This window comes from Cebidichthys violaceus, unplaced genomic scaffold, assembly GCF_023349555.1.
Source record: "Cebidichthys violaceus isolate CVI_PGR_0920_01 unplaced genomic scaffold, fCebVio1.0.p SCAF_12, whole genome shotgun sequence".
Lineage (NCBI taxonomy): Eukaryota > Metazoa > Chordata > Actinopteri > Perciformes > Stichaeidae > Cebidichthys > Cebidichthys violaceus.
This window is the reverse complement of record NW_027176285.1, coordinates 10,821,177-10,836,679: the sequence shown is the minus strand read 5'-3', so window position 1 is coordinate 10,836,679 and position 15,503 is coordinate 10,821,177. Positions and strand designations below refer to the sequence as shown.

The 15,503-nt window shown below is 42.4% G+C and overlaps 1 protein-coding gene across 1 annotated transcript in view; it reads right to left on the bottom strand.

Moving 5' to 3' along the window:
• LOC137869124 (nucleus accumbens-associated protein 2) overlaps nt 1–15,253 on the bottom strand; it is a 29,348-nt gene extending 14,095 nt beyond the window's left edge. The window contains exon 1 of the mRNA XM_068706307.1: nt 14,807–15,253. The gene's annotated coding sequence lies outside the window, so the exon portion shown is untranslated. The remainder of the gene's footprint in view (nt 1–14,806) is intronic.
• Between the last annotated feature and the right edge of the window lie 250 nt (nt 15,254–15,503).

Sequence of the window (15,503 nt, the reverse complement as noted above, 5' to 3'; positions counted from 1 at the left end):
CCCCCCCGTTCTCCTAAACGCACGCCAACAGTCAGGTAATCTCCCCGTGCACTCTCAGCAATGCACATTCTGTTTGTTTGTCTGTCTGTCTGTGTCTCTGTCCCTCTGTGAACCTGCCGGACTGCTTGTCCATCGGCCCATCAATAAGTTATTGTGACTATTGTGTCCTTACATCGCCTCCTTGGTTCTCGCCTCTCCCTTTTCTCTATCCTTCCCGCCCTGCATACCACATACCCGCTGTCTCTCTGCCAATTAATGCACACAGGGCTGCATTGCAGTGAGGTTGGCGCGTGCCACGGCAGCAAGCACAGTACAGAGTCTACAGACATGCATGTACGTGCCAGCCGGGCAGAAAGAGAGGGAGGGGGAGAGGGGGAGGAGAGGAGTAGAGGGGGGGCAGTGAGGGAAAAGAGGAAGAGGGAGGGGGCGAGAACGAGCAAAGGAGAGAGTGAACGGAGAATATGTTGAGTCAGGCAGACAGGACGGCAGTGTGGCACACTGCACACATATATACAGACACACGGCCGCATGCTCATGTAAATGTATGCGCCACTGAATCTGAAACCAATATACATGTACATGTACATTACTAGGACGGGCACACACCTTCACAAGCCCATAAAAGCACACACACGCGCACACACACACACACACACACACACACACACACACACACACACACACACACACACACACACACACACACACACACACACACACGGAAATTGCAGTCTCCTCCTGCCTGCATTAAATATAGACTTTGCACATCCGTGATGAAAAAATATAAAAAGGTATGAACTCCCTCAACGAGTGATTACATGCGTATGTGCCTCTCTGCTGCCTGTGTCCTCATTTCCTTCTGTGTTTGCATTTCCATGTCAAAGTTTCTCGCATACCTAGGCGTGTTTTCATAATCAACGTTGTATATGCGGCTGTGACTTTTAGCACTACAGACACTGTCAGGCGTGCGTGTGCATGTTTGTGTGTGTGTGTGTGTGTGTGTGTGTGGCAGCGTAGTTTGTGATTTAAGATACGAGATCTGAATGCTGTTCTGATTGCTGTTGGTTGCTTTGTTGGAATGTGTTACATCCATTTTAATCAAGGATTCATACCTACGCACAGTGTTATTAACTGTAGCAGCAGGTCCAGGCATATTTGAATAATATGAAGAAATGAAACGATTCGCCAGATGGCACACACACACACACACACATACATGCACACAGACTTAATTACTAGTTACACAGTAGTGATACCAAAAGACAATAGGGTATCATTCCAACATAAGACTATAAAAGTCATACACAATTATGACTCATGTATTTGCCATTTAGTACTTTATAGAACAGTTCGAGTAAGTTGAACCTTGAAGTTAAGTTGGTGTCGTAATAACTTTTAATCAAGATGCAGATAATAAAAACCTAACTAAGCTGAACATACATTCAGAAGACAAATACAGAGAAGTGATCACGTTAATTCATATTTTATTACAGTACGGCAATGCACGAATGAAAGGAAATTAGAAGACATTTTTGAAGTGAGCTGAATAGGAACAGCTCCTTCCTCTCTCGCTTATGTTCCCTCTATACAATCTCAATATGAACAGTCCCCTCGTTATAAATATTCAGATCCTGCAGTTGTTCTCATGTCTAAAGTGTACCAGACAACAGATTCTATCCACGTTGAGACGGCAACGCTCCCTGGCAACAGTTCTACCAATCGGGACCAAGCGGGTGTCTGACTGAGTCTGTCTGAGTATCATTATGGGATGTTGAGAGAGAGAGAGAGAGAGAGAGAGAGAGAGAGAGAGAGAGAGAGAGAGAGAGAGAGAGAGAGAGAGAGAGAGAGAGAGAGAGAGACGCTGCTTAGCACTGCTTTTAATGCAACATCATTCTCTGTGTATAGACCCTGCTGGGTGACGTTGTCTGCACATAGTCGGGATCAAAATCATCTTTTCTTTAAAAAAAAGAAAGAAAAAAAAACTCCCTATGATTCATGCAGTTATGTAACAAACAGACAACTATGAAATGATTTGTTGTGGGCTGAATGTTGTCTGGTATCTTTCCACTTGTATTCACTTAATATGCACCAATAATGTAACTTGTGGTCTGAGTACTGTAGGAGAGGAAAAAAAGAGGCTGAATTTCAGGTAAAACTAATGACACAATGCTGTCCGTGGCAATGTAAAAATGACAGTGTGAATATTAAGTCATGTAGAAAATTAAATACTAGGGCGGGATGATTTGACCTAAAACCTGTACGATAATATCGTTTCACAATTAGTTTGAATTGTTTTAATACATCCTGAGAATGTATTTCTTGTGCTGGAAACAGTAGGACCACGTACAGTTTTCTGGTTATATGACTCTGAAGTCGCCTCTCAGCTATTCACTTATAAACAAATCCATATTTTTAGAATAACGAATGACTGTGTTTAATGTGAATGGGGTCGCTCGAAGTGACCAACCCAAAAGAGACAGATTTTTTTCTCAGGAGTTGTTAGAGACCTAAAAAAAACCGAGCTAAAGGAGATTGAACGGTCGCCATGTGTCCAGCAACTCCAAATAAATCCTCATCGGAATCTGCAGCAAGTGTAAACAGGCTACTGCATGCTAACGAGTTAGCATATAAAACGTCAGGGTGTGTTAACAGATTGTTTGCTAGCAGCGGACAAAATCAATTCTACATGGTAATTTAGAATCGGGCTATGTGGCTTGTGTTCAAATTTATTCTCACAAGTATTGTATTAGGAGCCGTTTAAACTAACAACGCTTCTTTTTTAGAAATACCGTTTTTTTGTAGTTATTCTCAATTTTATAATATAACTCAATTCAATTTGCAGTTTGAGGCTTAGATAATAAGACATTCATAATTTTGGTAATTTGACACATTTTGTTTAGTGCCCAGCTCTATCACATGCAATATGAATTCTTATTGCTACTGTAATTAGTGGACATTATTTCCCCTAAAATCAATCAGTCAAGAGGCTCAAATGTGATTTGTATAAAATGACAAATAACATCCATCCATTTTCTGGTGCAGGGACGAGGGAAAAGTACCAACATGAACACGTACAGCAATACATATGTAAGAAACGCAGCCGCTTTATGGAGGAAGACAGCACTGCAGCAAATTAACAACCTCTTCTTGCAGCTTAAACTCCGACACGTCTGTGGTTGGAGACTTAACCAAACACAAAGTTGTGACAGGAAACTCCTGTAACGGTGGGCTACCTGTCTGTGTAGCTTGTAGCTGTGATGTGTGAGAGAAAACGAGATAGTGGGAAAGACAGAGGAAGAGCATGTCCGTGTGTGTGCGTCTGTGTGTGTGTGTGTGTGTGTGTGTGTGTGTGTGTGTGTGTGTGTGTGTGTGTGTGTGTGTGTGTGTGTGTTGATGATCCTCCTGAGGCAAAGGCATTGCTAATGAACTCCAAGTGGCTGAGGGAGGTAAACAAACAAACAGTAGCAGCGGCCACTATATCAAACCTAACTCCAGTGACTAGGTCATTGGGATTGCTGCACACACCCATACACACAAACATGTCAACTCACATATACCCTTTGAATATACATGATGGCTTTTGGGCATACATTTGAGAGCTGAAGAGATAGAGATAGAGGAGGGAGAGAAAAAGTGAAAGGTACATTAGGGGAGAATAAATTGAGGGAGGCGAAAAAAAAAGGAGTGGAATAGAGGAGTTAGACGAACAAAAGGAGTGAGGACAGAGAGAGGGAGTGTGTGTGAAAGATGCAAATAGAAAAGAACAAGAGAGAAGTTGACAAAGCACAGTCACAGGGAGACGAGAGTTAGAGAGCAATAGGGAAATCAGTCTGAGTGATAGAGAAAGGTAATGCTTAAAAAAAAGAGGTCTGGATGAGGAATGAAACTGCAGGAGACAAAAATACAAAGAAAATACAAAATGTTGGAGGGAAAAAAAAAAGGAAAAATAAATACTATGAAGCTAAATAGACCTGATTGGCTGTATCAATAATTTTACCATTCAGAAAATGATCAGAATGACAAATAATTTTGGTTTGTGGTGTAATTTCAAACTGATGATGAGATGAGGCCAAGTGATATCAACAATCCGACACTTTGTTCTAATCAAAAGACATTCCACCTCCACATTACTGACGCCAAAATGTCAGTTCCAAAGAGTCTTCTCAGAATGCTATTTTCTGGGAAACAAAATCCTGCGATATGACAGCGGAAAAGGAAAGAAAACACAGGATAACCTGAGAACAACAGGGGAAAGTGTTAAAAGGACAAAGACAGTTGGGTTTTTGCAGTAATACTCATATTGCAGAACCACAGGGGCCAGCGGGTCGTTCCAGTTTATAGCAACACATAAGTGTGACGTTGGAGCAGCAGGGAAACTCACGCAAGACTGAGATGTTTTGAACAAACACTGACACAAGACCGAAAATTCCCCCGATCTCCAACTTAAAAAGGAAGCTATAAACCAGCACAGGAAGAAAAAGGAGGGAAGAGAGAGTCCACCAAGACAAGAAACGATTCAGGAGGCATCAGTAGAACAAATGTGTGGATGTTACGCAGCAGCATTTGTGTGTGTACACAATGATACAGTATACTGCATCACGAGTGCCATGTGATATCATTTCTTTTTTTGGGCCAGTTTCATACTGATAAATCCTTTACATTGGCATCGGCTCCCAGCTGCCATGTGACTGGTGGGTGTCAAAAGCGTAACACACAACTGTACATTTTCCATGAGCCTAAGGGTGCTAATTTCATGCTGGTATGCACTTATCTTCTGCCAGCAAAGTATCAGTTTTGATGGTCTCAGGCAGATTTGCCCATTTGGTGGTGACATTACTTAAAAATAAACTGATGTTGGTCTCAATTTTGGTATGCATGGCATATTTAATTACAGTTTCATTGCAAAAATTGGGGACTGTATGAAATTATTGTTCTGTAAAAACAAAGGGAGGATTATGCAGTTTTTTCTTATCCTACCTTCATGAAGGTAGGGTTTATTGCAAGGCTAATTTGAGCTAGGTGTACCTAATAGTGGGAGCAGTGTGAATGCATACAAATTACAAAACTTTTTCACGGTACAAAGTGTAAGAGAACAGATAACAGCGTTTGCCCTTGGCATCACAGTGGGGGTGTTGAACTGCTACTTTGACAAGGACATCGGTTTATTCTCCGGAGAAGCCTTTGTTGCATCTCGAATGCGCTCCCTCGTTTCTGTATACAGAAAGTATACCGGTTTGAGACGGAGTTGATTGGCTGTAGCTGACGCCTGCCTTTAGAGCTCCTTGATAATTTATTCTTGCAAGTACAATTACAAAGCAGGGGTGTCACTGCTGTGCTAGCGCTCCTGGCCACGAGACATCTGATACTCAAGTATGCTAAAAACACAGCGGATTTGTGCAGTTGCTTGCACTTTAGTTTGGAAAGCACAGGGCCCTAAAACCCCATTGATATCCTCCTTAACGCGACCTTCATCTGGGGACAAGGGCCATGAGTGGGCCTGCTGAGTGTCACTGACTGTCACACAAGGACTACAATTAGGTTAGGTTTCACAGGAGGGCTGCATGTTTGCGAGTGTATGCGTATCAATGGCGACACTCTGTACGCATGTTTTTTTTCCAAACGTGATTTGATTTTCATGGTGAACGAGACAGTGAAAAATGGGAAATGGGGTGAATCAGTAAGAAATGAAAGCACATCAGTGGTGATCCTGCGCGCACACACACACACACACACACACACACACACACACACACACACACACACACACACACACACACACACACACACACACACACACACACACACACTATACAGAACAGAGACACTAAGTGAATAGAGTGAGAGAGAAAATATTTCATTGTACAAACCGTATGTATTTTTAACATCGATCTGTTGAATAGAGTGACGAATAATCAAAATGTTTACTTTAATTTTGTCTTACTTTATTTTTTTGTTATATTCAGTGTTATTTACCATAATGCGTGTCCTTAAGGCCAAATAAACCCATTGAGTGCATTTCCTTACAGAAATTCTTGTATTTCCAATCTTGAATTGTTTCCTGTTTGGCACATTGCTGTGTTTCATTGTGCATTAGTGCCATCGACTGGAATAGCATGAAACCGGTGGAAGAAGTGTGGATTGCGTCGCCCGCATCTGTGCATGCTCGTACATGTGCGAGTGAAAAAACTAAAACGGGGACCTACTCATAAAAACATTGCTTCAAATAGCTACTAATCGTCAACAACTCGACAGGGTATGATTATTTTTTCATTTTTAGGTTTTCAGATGTACCTTAACGTTCTTCTTCCCCTCCTCTCTTAAACTTCACACTTCATCTCCAAGTGTGGTTGGAATTTATATTTGTCTTTATGTCAGCATTGTGATTCTTGTCTACGAAGATTCTTAGTCATCCAGGTCAAATTCGATCTAGAAGCCAAAGCGGGCTGGATTTGTCGTTTTAGACTCATCCAAGGAACTTCAAAAGGTTCTGGCGGGCGGGGAGTTCCCGGGCGTTTGAATCTCAAAGAGCTTAAGTTTTGCTGGGGGAGTTTCAAGCTGATAACAGAAACAAATACAAAATGTAAATGTGGTTTCAAACAGTCAGAGCGTTATTTAAAAAAATAAATAAATCTGAGCAAAATAGTTATTTATCAATTTCACAGCCTCATCAATCCAAGCCCTCTTAACTACCAACATTGAAGTAATGTGAAAATGACTGCACTGTAACATGTACATTTTGGGGGAGTGCCTTGGAAAGAATAACTAACTTTGCTATCCAGCAAAATATTGGAAATTATAGCCAACATTGTTAGAAGGGCTGGTACCAAATTCCTATTGTTGTAGTTCCTGAGGCAAAGCTCCATCCATGAGACGAAGGGGCTTCGCAAGTTCTTCCCTTTCTGACTCACGCTGAGAAAATTATTTGACGGTCTATAGGTTTTTACCAGCTGCAAAGCCATTTCAATGATAAGGTCTTTAGGCATTCATGTATTGGAAGAATGTGACACATTATGCCAGTGAATGTTCATCTAAGAACAATTAAAAACGCCGGAGAGCAGCTGCAGCAAGAGTGTCAATCAAACAGGGGGCAAGGCTAGGTGAGAGGAGAAGGATTGTGGCACCTTTAGGGGTGAAAGCAGCAGTTAATTCCTCCCCAGCAAAGACGCTGCCCCCCCCCCCCCCCCCCCCCCTCATGAGACCACCCTCTGCATGAAAAAAACGACAAACTGTATGTTTCCAGTGCATATAGCACAGTGAGTATAAGAGTGAGCGACAGGAAGAGAGTGACACAGAAGTAGACAGAAGGGTGGGGTGGGGGGGGATATGGAGATGATGAACATGCCATTTTGATCAGCCCGCACTGTGCTGAATGTTCTGCAGTGACACATGCGTGACATCAGAGCAGCCCAACATGACCGCCAGAGGAGCCCAGTGCAGTGCAAAAAAAAAATAAAAAAAAATGAGGACACATCTTTCAGCATCAGTGCCCCACTGTCTACAAACAGGCATACACAAACACACGCCCACACAAAGACATATACAGAGAGAGCAGCGCCCACATCGGCTCAGCCATGTACATGTTTTTTTTCAATTAGAGCAGACAGAATGCTTTAATTCATTATCTTGCATGCAAGAGAAGAAAAAAAAAAAAAATGCAGTGGGGGAACGAAATGCTGTTTGATATGATCATCAGGGTAGGTGAATCAAAAGAATGTCTCATGACATGGGACGTTTCCCATAATAAAAAAATATAATGCTGTCTAGTGTTATGTCTTATAAAAGTCTTGTTTGTTCAAGTGCACAGCAATACATTCACATTTATTTTGAGTGCATACACCCCCCCTCCCCCCCCACCCATGCCCACCCTCACACGCAAACACCCATTACTGTGACCTAAGAGTCTCCCAGTCAGCACCAGACTAAGCTAGCATACATGTGATCAAATAACATGCCACCTTGGTTAACCTCATGGCTAACACTGAAAAGGGCCCGAGCTGACCTATGCCAACAGGGCTTGTTTATCTCTTTCTCAAGCCACAGTTGAGAGAACATCGACTAAATGAAAAGGACATTTTTCACAGTCATATGTACATATAGATGGGGGTCAAATGAGGATGAGTGAATTGTTATTGCTTAATCATGTGGTAGTTCCACAGAATGAACACAAACACACACACACACACACGTGTGCGTGACTTAAAGTGCTTGCTGTTGCGTGATCCTGTACTAAAGTATCAGAGTTATAATAGCCTTCCTTGAGGAGATAACATCATGTTGTTGTTTTTTACTTTTATTAAAGGTTATTTTGGTTTGCTGATGAACTGACAATACGGCCTACACTGTTTTTCATGTAGCTACACATGTATCAATTAAAACATATATATTTTAATGTTAAAGTAATAGTAACAATAGTTCCACATTTTGGGAAATACACCTATTTAGTTTGTTTCTGAAAGTTAGATGAGAAAATCAATACCACTCTCACATTCATATACATATGAAGCTACCGACAGCAGCTGCTAACCTAGCTTAGCACAAAGACTAGAAACAAGGGGAAATAGCTAGCCTCGCTCTGTCCAATGGTAAAAAATAAATAAATCTGCCTACCAGCACCTCTAAAGCTCACTAAAAAACCTGTTGTATCTCATGAAGAAAACAAACACTCAAGTACAAAAACATCAAGTTGTCCATTTACAGGGGTTACGTACTAGAATATTTTTTTTTTTTGGTAGGAGCAATGCCATCCAACAACCGTTTTTTGTATGGATGAAATAAATGAGATTTCTTGTACTTAAAAAAAAATCTTTGCTAGGCTACCTTCTTTCCCTGTTTCAAGTCTTAATGCTAAAGGCGCTAACCGGCTGTAGCTACATAGCACATCAAGGGATGATTAAGTTCATTTTGGCCTTCAGAACAACCAGAAAACAAGTGACATTTCTATAATTTAGCATATTAACAACCAATACATTGGAGGGCAAAATTTCAAGTCAGAGTGGCTTTCCCCCTTCTGCTGGGAACACAATTGCAAGCATCAGGTAAGTAATGCTGTGATTTTACAGTAATTGCAAACGCATGTTAGCTGGGGAAATGGGAGGGGTGTGTGTGTGTGTGTGTGTGTGTGTGTGTGTGTGTGTGAGTGTGTGTGTGGGGGGGCTGTGTAGTGAAAACTACCCGCCTCAGATTCCTGTCTTTTTCCACTGGCTCCTACCAGCATTCTGCCAGGCCGTAAGGACATGAAGAGCACATACAGGACAGGTCATCGCCACAGAGAAGGGGTCAGCCTATTTGCTTTCCTCGCGTACTACCTTATGCGCTAATTAGCAAGCTTTGTCTACTGGCACGAGTCTAGAGAGACTTGAAGTTTGCAGCAATTTAATTATGTACAGCACACGGCGAAAAGAGAATGGAAAATTGAGGTGGGCTGCAAGGATAAATGCCATCCACAGTGCTCTCTCTCTCTACTTCTGTGTGTGTATCTGAATGATTCTGTGGGTTTTATTTATGTGTTTGTGAAGTCGTGTGTTTGTGCATGTCTGCGTGCGTCATCCCCCCCGAATTATAGGTTTGACTTTCACAGTAAGTCTAATGTCCCCTCGCCAAAACGTGAAGGATCTGAAAAAATGTATCAGGCTACAGTCTTCAGTTACAATGAATGGGGGGGGTTTCAAAAATTGTTTTATTTAAGGTCACACATTCTTCTTTAGAGATTTTTAAGTGAATGCAAGTGACCTTAAAAACTGTAAACTAAATACACAACAGGAGTTCAACCCTAACCCGAATTGTAAATCATATGCCAGGTAATACTGGCTTTTCAGAATCGCCCCTAATACACGTCACAATACCAAGTGAAACAAGCTCTCTATAAGGCTACATAACCTTCATTCATTTGTTATGTGATGATGCCACAAATACCGGAAAATCAGGCAAAATAGCTTTGACTGTAAAGTATTAAATAAAATGTTCCATCCAATTTGGGAATGAAATCTCATGACTATCAGAAACACGTCCTCATCGTACTTCTCAGCTCATAATTCTTCGCTACGGCTACGTGCTCCTATTCATGCTGAAAATACTTGGAACAATCAAATGTGCACATGCTCCCTTTCTTTTCTTTTTTTTTTCTTTTCTACTCAAGCACAAATGAACACACACACACACACACACAACACAGGCACGACATTCATGCCATGTGATCTTGCTAGGCATTATGCCAACGGCCAAACATGTCACTTACCAGAAATCTCTGAGACAGAGTGAGAGAGTGAGAGAGAGAGAGTTACAGAGAGAGAGATAGAGAGAGAGAGCTTCTGCACATTTGTCCGTCTGTGAGAGCTCCTTCTTGTCAAATGTAAGTACAGTACATACACATGGAACATGAGATTTAGCTGCTGCAGTTATCAGCAATGTAGTATGTGTGTGTGTGTGTGTGTGTGTGTGTGTGTGTGTGTGTGTGTGGGGGCAGTCGATTCTGAGAAAAGGAGAGACACGTGATCTCTGAGATCTAATGTGGAATTGTTCTGAGGAAACATGCCATGTTTACTGTTCATTGTCTAAATTCTTGGAAGGCTTCCTGAAAAGCACGTAGCAAGCCAAAGTAGCCCAAATGAGCTACAGTTTAAGGTTCCTAATGGCTTTTGCTGATACTCTCTTTCTCACATTTGCCCCCTCGTTATGTTTTTTTCCACGTTTCTGTACTTCAGTATGTACATAAACGTACTGTACCCGTGTGTGTGCACAGTAAACAACAACAAAGAGTACTTAAATGGTAGTAGAAACTCAGATCCATGGCAATATTATTATCGCTGTGTAGACTACAAACCACTGGGGGGGATAAGAAATGAATTTTAAGGGTGCAACAGATTTCCTTATGTTTTATTTTAGCCTCAAATTTGTGTGAAAGACTGAAAGTAGGAGGGACTGGCAAAAGGTAGTAGTGAATTCCAAGAGCCTGCTACACGACTTATTCATTTGAATGAGCAGTGCATTTGAGGAATTGCCCAACCCTTTTTGGCAATCACCTTTTAACATGTAGTTCGGCTGCAAAATAGTGTCATGCAAGATATATGCAAATCTTCTGTTTCCAAATTTATTGATGAACTCTTACGCATATATATCATCAAAACCCATTTTTTTAAAACTATTGATTAGGTGGAAAACGTTGCCTACTGGGTAGCGATATCAGTTAGAAGACAGACCAGGGAACATTAGTCATTTGGACGTAATTTCGTTTACCTAAGTTAATCTACTTTATCAGCAGTGCAGCCAAATTCACCTATAAAGCCGTCAATCTGATTTGATGTGAGTCCCAACTTAATTTTGGCTTTGATGAGAAAATATGTGGACAAGGCGAGGTCACCGGGGCCTGCGACTTTGTTTCTTATTAATCTGCATTTCAGGAGATGAGGATTTATACCCCTTTAACAGGAGCTGTATGTAACATTCAGAGTATTAATATAGCAGAAAACAACCATTTGCTATGGAAGGAAAAAAAAAAACCGTCTACCTGAATAAACCCGTTCCACCTCAGGTAAACACTGTCAGCTCTGTCAGCACTTTTTCGCAATAGTTTGCACTTTTAGAGCCGTTAGCGCCGTTAGATGAGCTGGCTCGCCGTCGACGCGTTGAGAGCCTTTCGAGAGGCAATCAAAATGCTCCCTATCCCGTATCTCGCACCTCTAAACCCACACAGAGTGTTGGTTGGATACTCTTTTTCTGTTTGTATCTTTCAAACCTTTTGGGATGGCTACTAAAGTCATCTCAGAGGTAAGGACCATACCAGGCTTTTATACTGAACTACCCCGATACTGACAGACCCATCACCACATTAAGAAGAGAACCAATCTGTCGTATTTCTATTTTCTATCTCTCTGGTACATTAGTTTAAGTGCTCTGCGAAATACTACATGACAAAACATTTGCATGTTGGTCAGACAGAACCAATAGGAAATGGTTCATTTGCGAACAGATTTCCGTTGCCGCCACTTCAAGGAAATAAACACCTCGACACCTTAGAAACCGCTGGAGTGCAGACCAACCGATACGTGTAGAAAATGTAGATAATTAGAATCGCCCTCTTATAAAACATACAAGTCACATTTCTGACGCTGACATTCAATTCAGCAGAAAGACATTTCGGGCACAGTAAACCTAAACTGTTCCAATAGCAGCAACCAACATGCCTGAACACACCAGCAGCAGCAGCAGCAGGAGTAGTTCTGTGCTTCATCGTGGATACAAGAATGTATGAGAATATGATGCATGACTGGTGCCCCGTATCGCATACCATCAGCAATGACTCATTACTGTCTCAGGAAAGGAAAATCAAACACACATAAACACACTCCCCACATGAGTATACACGCATATAGAGTGCAGATAAAAGTGCACCAAGCAGTCACACACACACACGTGCGTGCGCACGCACACACACACACACACACACACACACACACACACGCACACGCACACGCACACGCACACATGCAGAGCAAATTAAGGGAAAAAAACTCCAGGTTCTGAATGTTCCAAGTGTGTTATTGTTGTCCTCAAATATTTGTGTTCTCAGAAATTAAGAATATCATAGCTTGCATACCCTGAATATGCTTTTCATGTGTTGAGGCAACCTCAATTCCAGTTCATTCAGGGGTGTAACAAGAGATGAGGCAAGTCTCTCGCAGCCTTTGTACTTTCTCCCTCTTTCACCCTTCTCTGCCAGTATCCGCATCAGTTATATTTGAAACTGTGCTGTCGTTCTCTCTCTCCTTGACACTCCCCACTTGCACACAGCCCCGGGCCCCCTTGTGGAATGCTGTATAATGTGAGGCCTATGGAGGAAGGGCATCCCGGGACACAGCGAGAGCACACACACACACACACACACACACACACACACACACATGCGCTAATACACTCACCGACACACGCAAACACGCACACACAGACAAATACAGCTGTTGAGAGCCATCACAGCCCTTTGGCAGACGTCCAAGTCAAAGTCGAGTGGCGTTGGAAGGCCTCCGTTCCGAGAGAAAGAGAGAAAAAAAAGTCCCACATTTTCCATGTATGTTGTGTTAAACACTGAAGATAGGAACTTGGCAGTAAAAACTCCCATTACCCCAATCTGATTTCCTCGTATTGGGGGGAGGGACATCGTAAACTACCTTGTAAAAGCTACCTTTGTGTTACTTTAGGTCTGGCAGGCACAACTATGGATTCATACTGTTTTAGTAATTCAAAAGGGAAGTATGATACACCTTGTTATGCCCCATGATGTCTCTACAGGGGGAGAAGCAGAAACAGATGGGCACTAAAACGCTCAAACACTCTGAAGTGGGACTCAAAAGTGTAAAATGGCGAAGAACGGCACACACTTCACACTACGCTATCTAAATGATTCATAGGAGTCCATAAGCCAAGCTGTCGTTTTAATGTCCAACCTGCGCGACACCTGTCTGGGGGACCAGGATGCTACATATACTGTAAGCTACACACTCAACCCAGTCTGTGTTGAAACCACATGACAGAGATTAACATGTGTAGACCATAACTAACCTGGAAATATTTGGGATTTTTTTGTTTTTCATAGTCATTTTGAGAATACACGCACGGCTTGACGGCGGACTAGAGAATAAGAGCAGGGTGACAGAGAGAGAGTGTGTGAGAGGGAAGGAAAGTGACAGGAAATGAAGAAAATTGCCACAAGTTGCATGCCGGCTAGTCACACACACACACACACACACACACACACACACACACACACACACACACACACACACACACACACACACACACACACACACACACACACACACACGTATGTATATGCAGGAGAAAGGTGGGGGGAGGGATTGCATGTATACTCAGATGACTCCTGCAGGGTTCAGGTGAGGTAAACAGGGCCACAGCTGACACTACAGTAGTAAAGTGTATAAACTAAACTTGTTTTCTAACTTTAAAAAATGTCATCTTAATCTTCCAGTCACTCTAATTCATTTAACATTATGAATCCATTTTTGGTTCACAAATCCTCACAGCCCAAATACTTTACAGTCTGTATCATGTTTTTTTGTCTCTTGTACTTAGGAAACATGTTAAAGATGAAACCACAATTTACAAATACCTTGAACTAACAATGCTGACAGCTGAATGCGTGGAAAATGCTTAAGGTTGAAAATTTGAGAAGCCAGCTGCATTCTCATTACACTTGTGCAATAATGACCCAGACAGCAGCAGCGACTTCCATTGATTTGTGTAAAGTAGGCCCATTCCTTGACGCAACAATGCAACATATAGCACTACAATGGATCCTTATGGGCGGAGAGATTTTTTTTTGTTTTGTTTTGGCTTCATCGTGACACAAGACCGATAATATTGTGCCACTTTCTCTACTCATACAGTTGGCAACTAATGACAACACTATTTCCTGTGCTTAAGTGTTTAAAAGTACTGCCCGGCTCTTTATAATTAGACTAGAATAAGCTGTGGATGGTAAAGAGGTACACATATTACTCCTTAAATCGGATTAAATTATTCTAGTACCGCATGGCCCACCTATGCTCCTCCGCGTGAAAACATTCACGTTTCGCGATATCACTTCGTGAAAGTTTAAGAGTCGTACTTAGTCTGGTACTTTCATCTAAATGAACTCCCATGCTGTAATGTCAGCAGATAGTCGGGGTGTGCGGCTGCCTATTGTGGCTCTACAGAAGGAGCAGCGAGGGAATAATGCACGGTAAAATAAAACCTATGCGTCACACAAATCAGGCATTGTAAACATCAAGCCAAGACAGAAAGGGGATATATTTACCCGAAAATATGTCGCTAGTCCATAAACCGTGGCTGTCAGCTGGCGCAGATGTGGCAGGCTTTCTTTCTTCGGATAACCTGTAAAGTTTGCGGGGTGTTAAAAAAAACCCACAACAACAGCAGGGCCCGGTTTCCCCCCTCGTCCGCTGGCTCACTCTATATCACTCCAGTCCTATCTTGGCTGCTCGTCCCCCCCCCCTTCCCCTCCCCTCCATCTCTCTATCCCACTCTCTCTTTTCTCTCTGCCCGCTCCTATCCCTTTGCAGGAAGTGAACGCCGCTCACATGAACAGTGCATGCAGCCTGACATCATGCACCACCCGGTAAAGAGTTATTTTTAAAGACGCAGACGTGTTTTTAGGAGGACCTGTCCGGGTTACTGTAGGTACACTGTAGTCTACGCGACAAAAAAACGGACCGTCAGCGGTCATATCGTGCCGCCTTTACGGACACGCGAACTCGGTGCACTCTGCGGGGCTTAAAGGTGCAGACTTCTGTCTGTGCTGTATCAAAACCCACGCGGCGAGTTAGCGCGCTACCGACGCTGGGTGTGATATGTCACGAACAAGACAACTTATTAAGCGGGTCTCATATGCAGTTGTGAGTAAGACAGGAGCTCGCTGTGCTCCTAAAGAAAATGTACATGTGTGGTTACCTCACGTGTCCCTATGTGATGACAGCTCACGCTACACGGTGCGC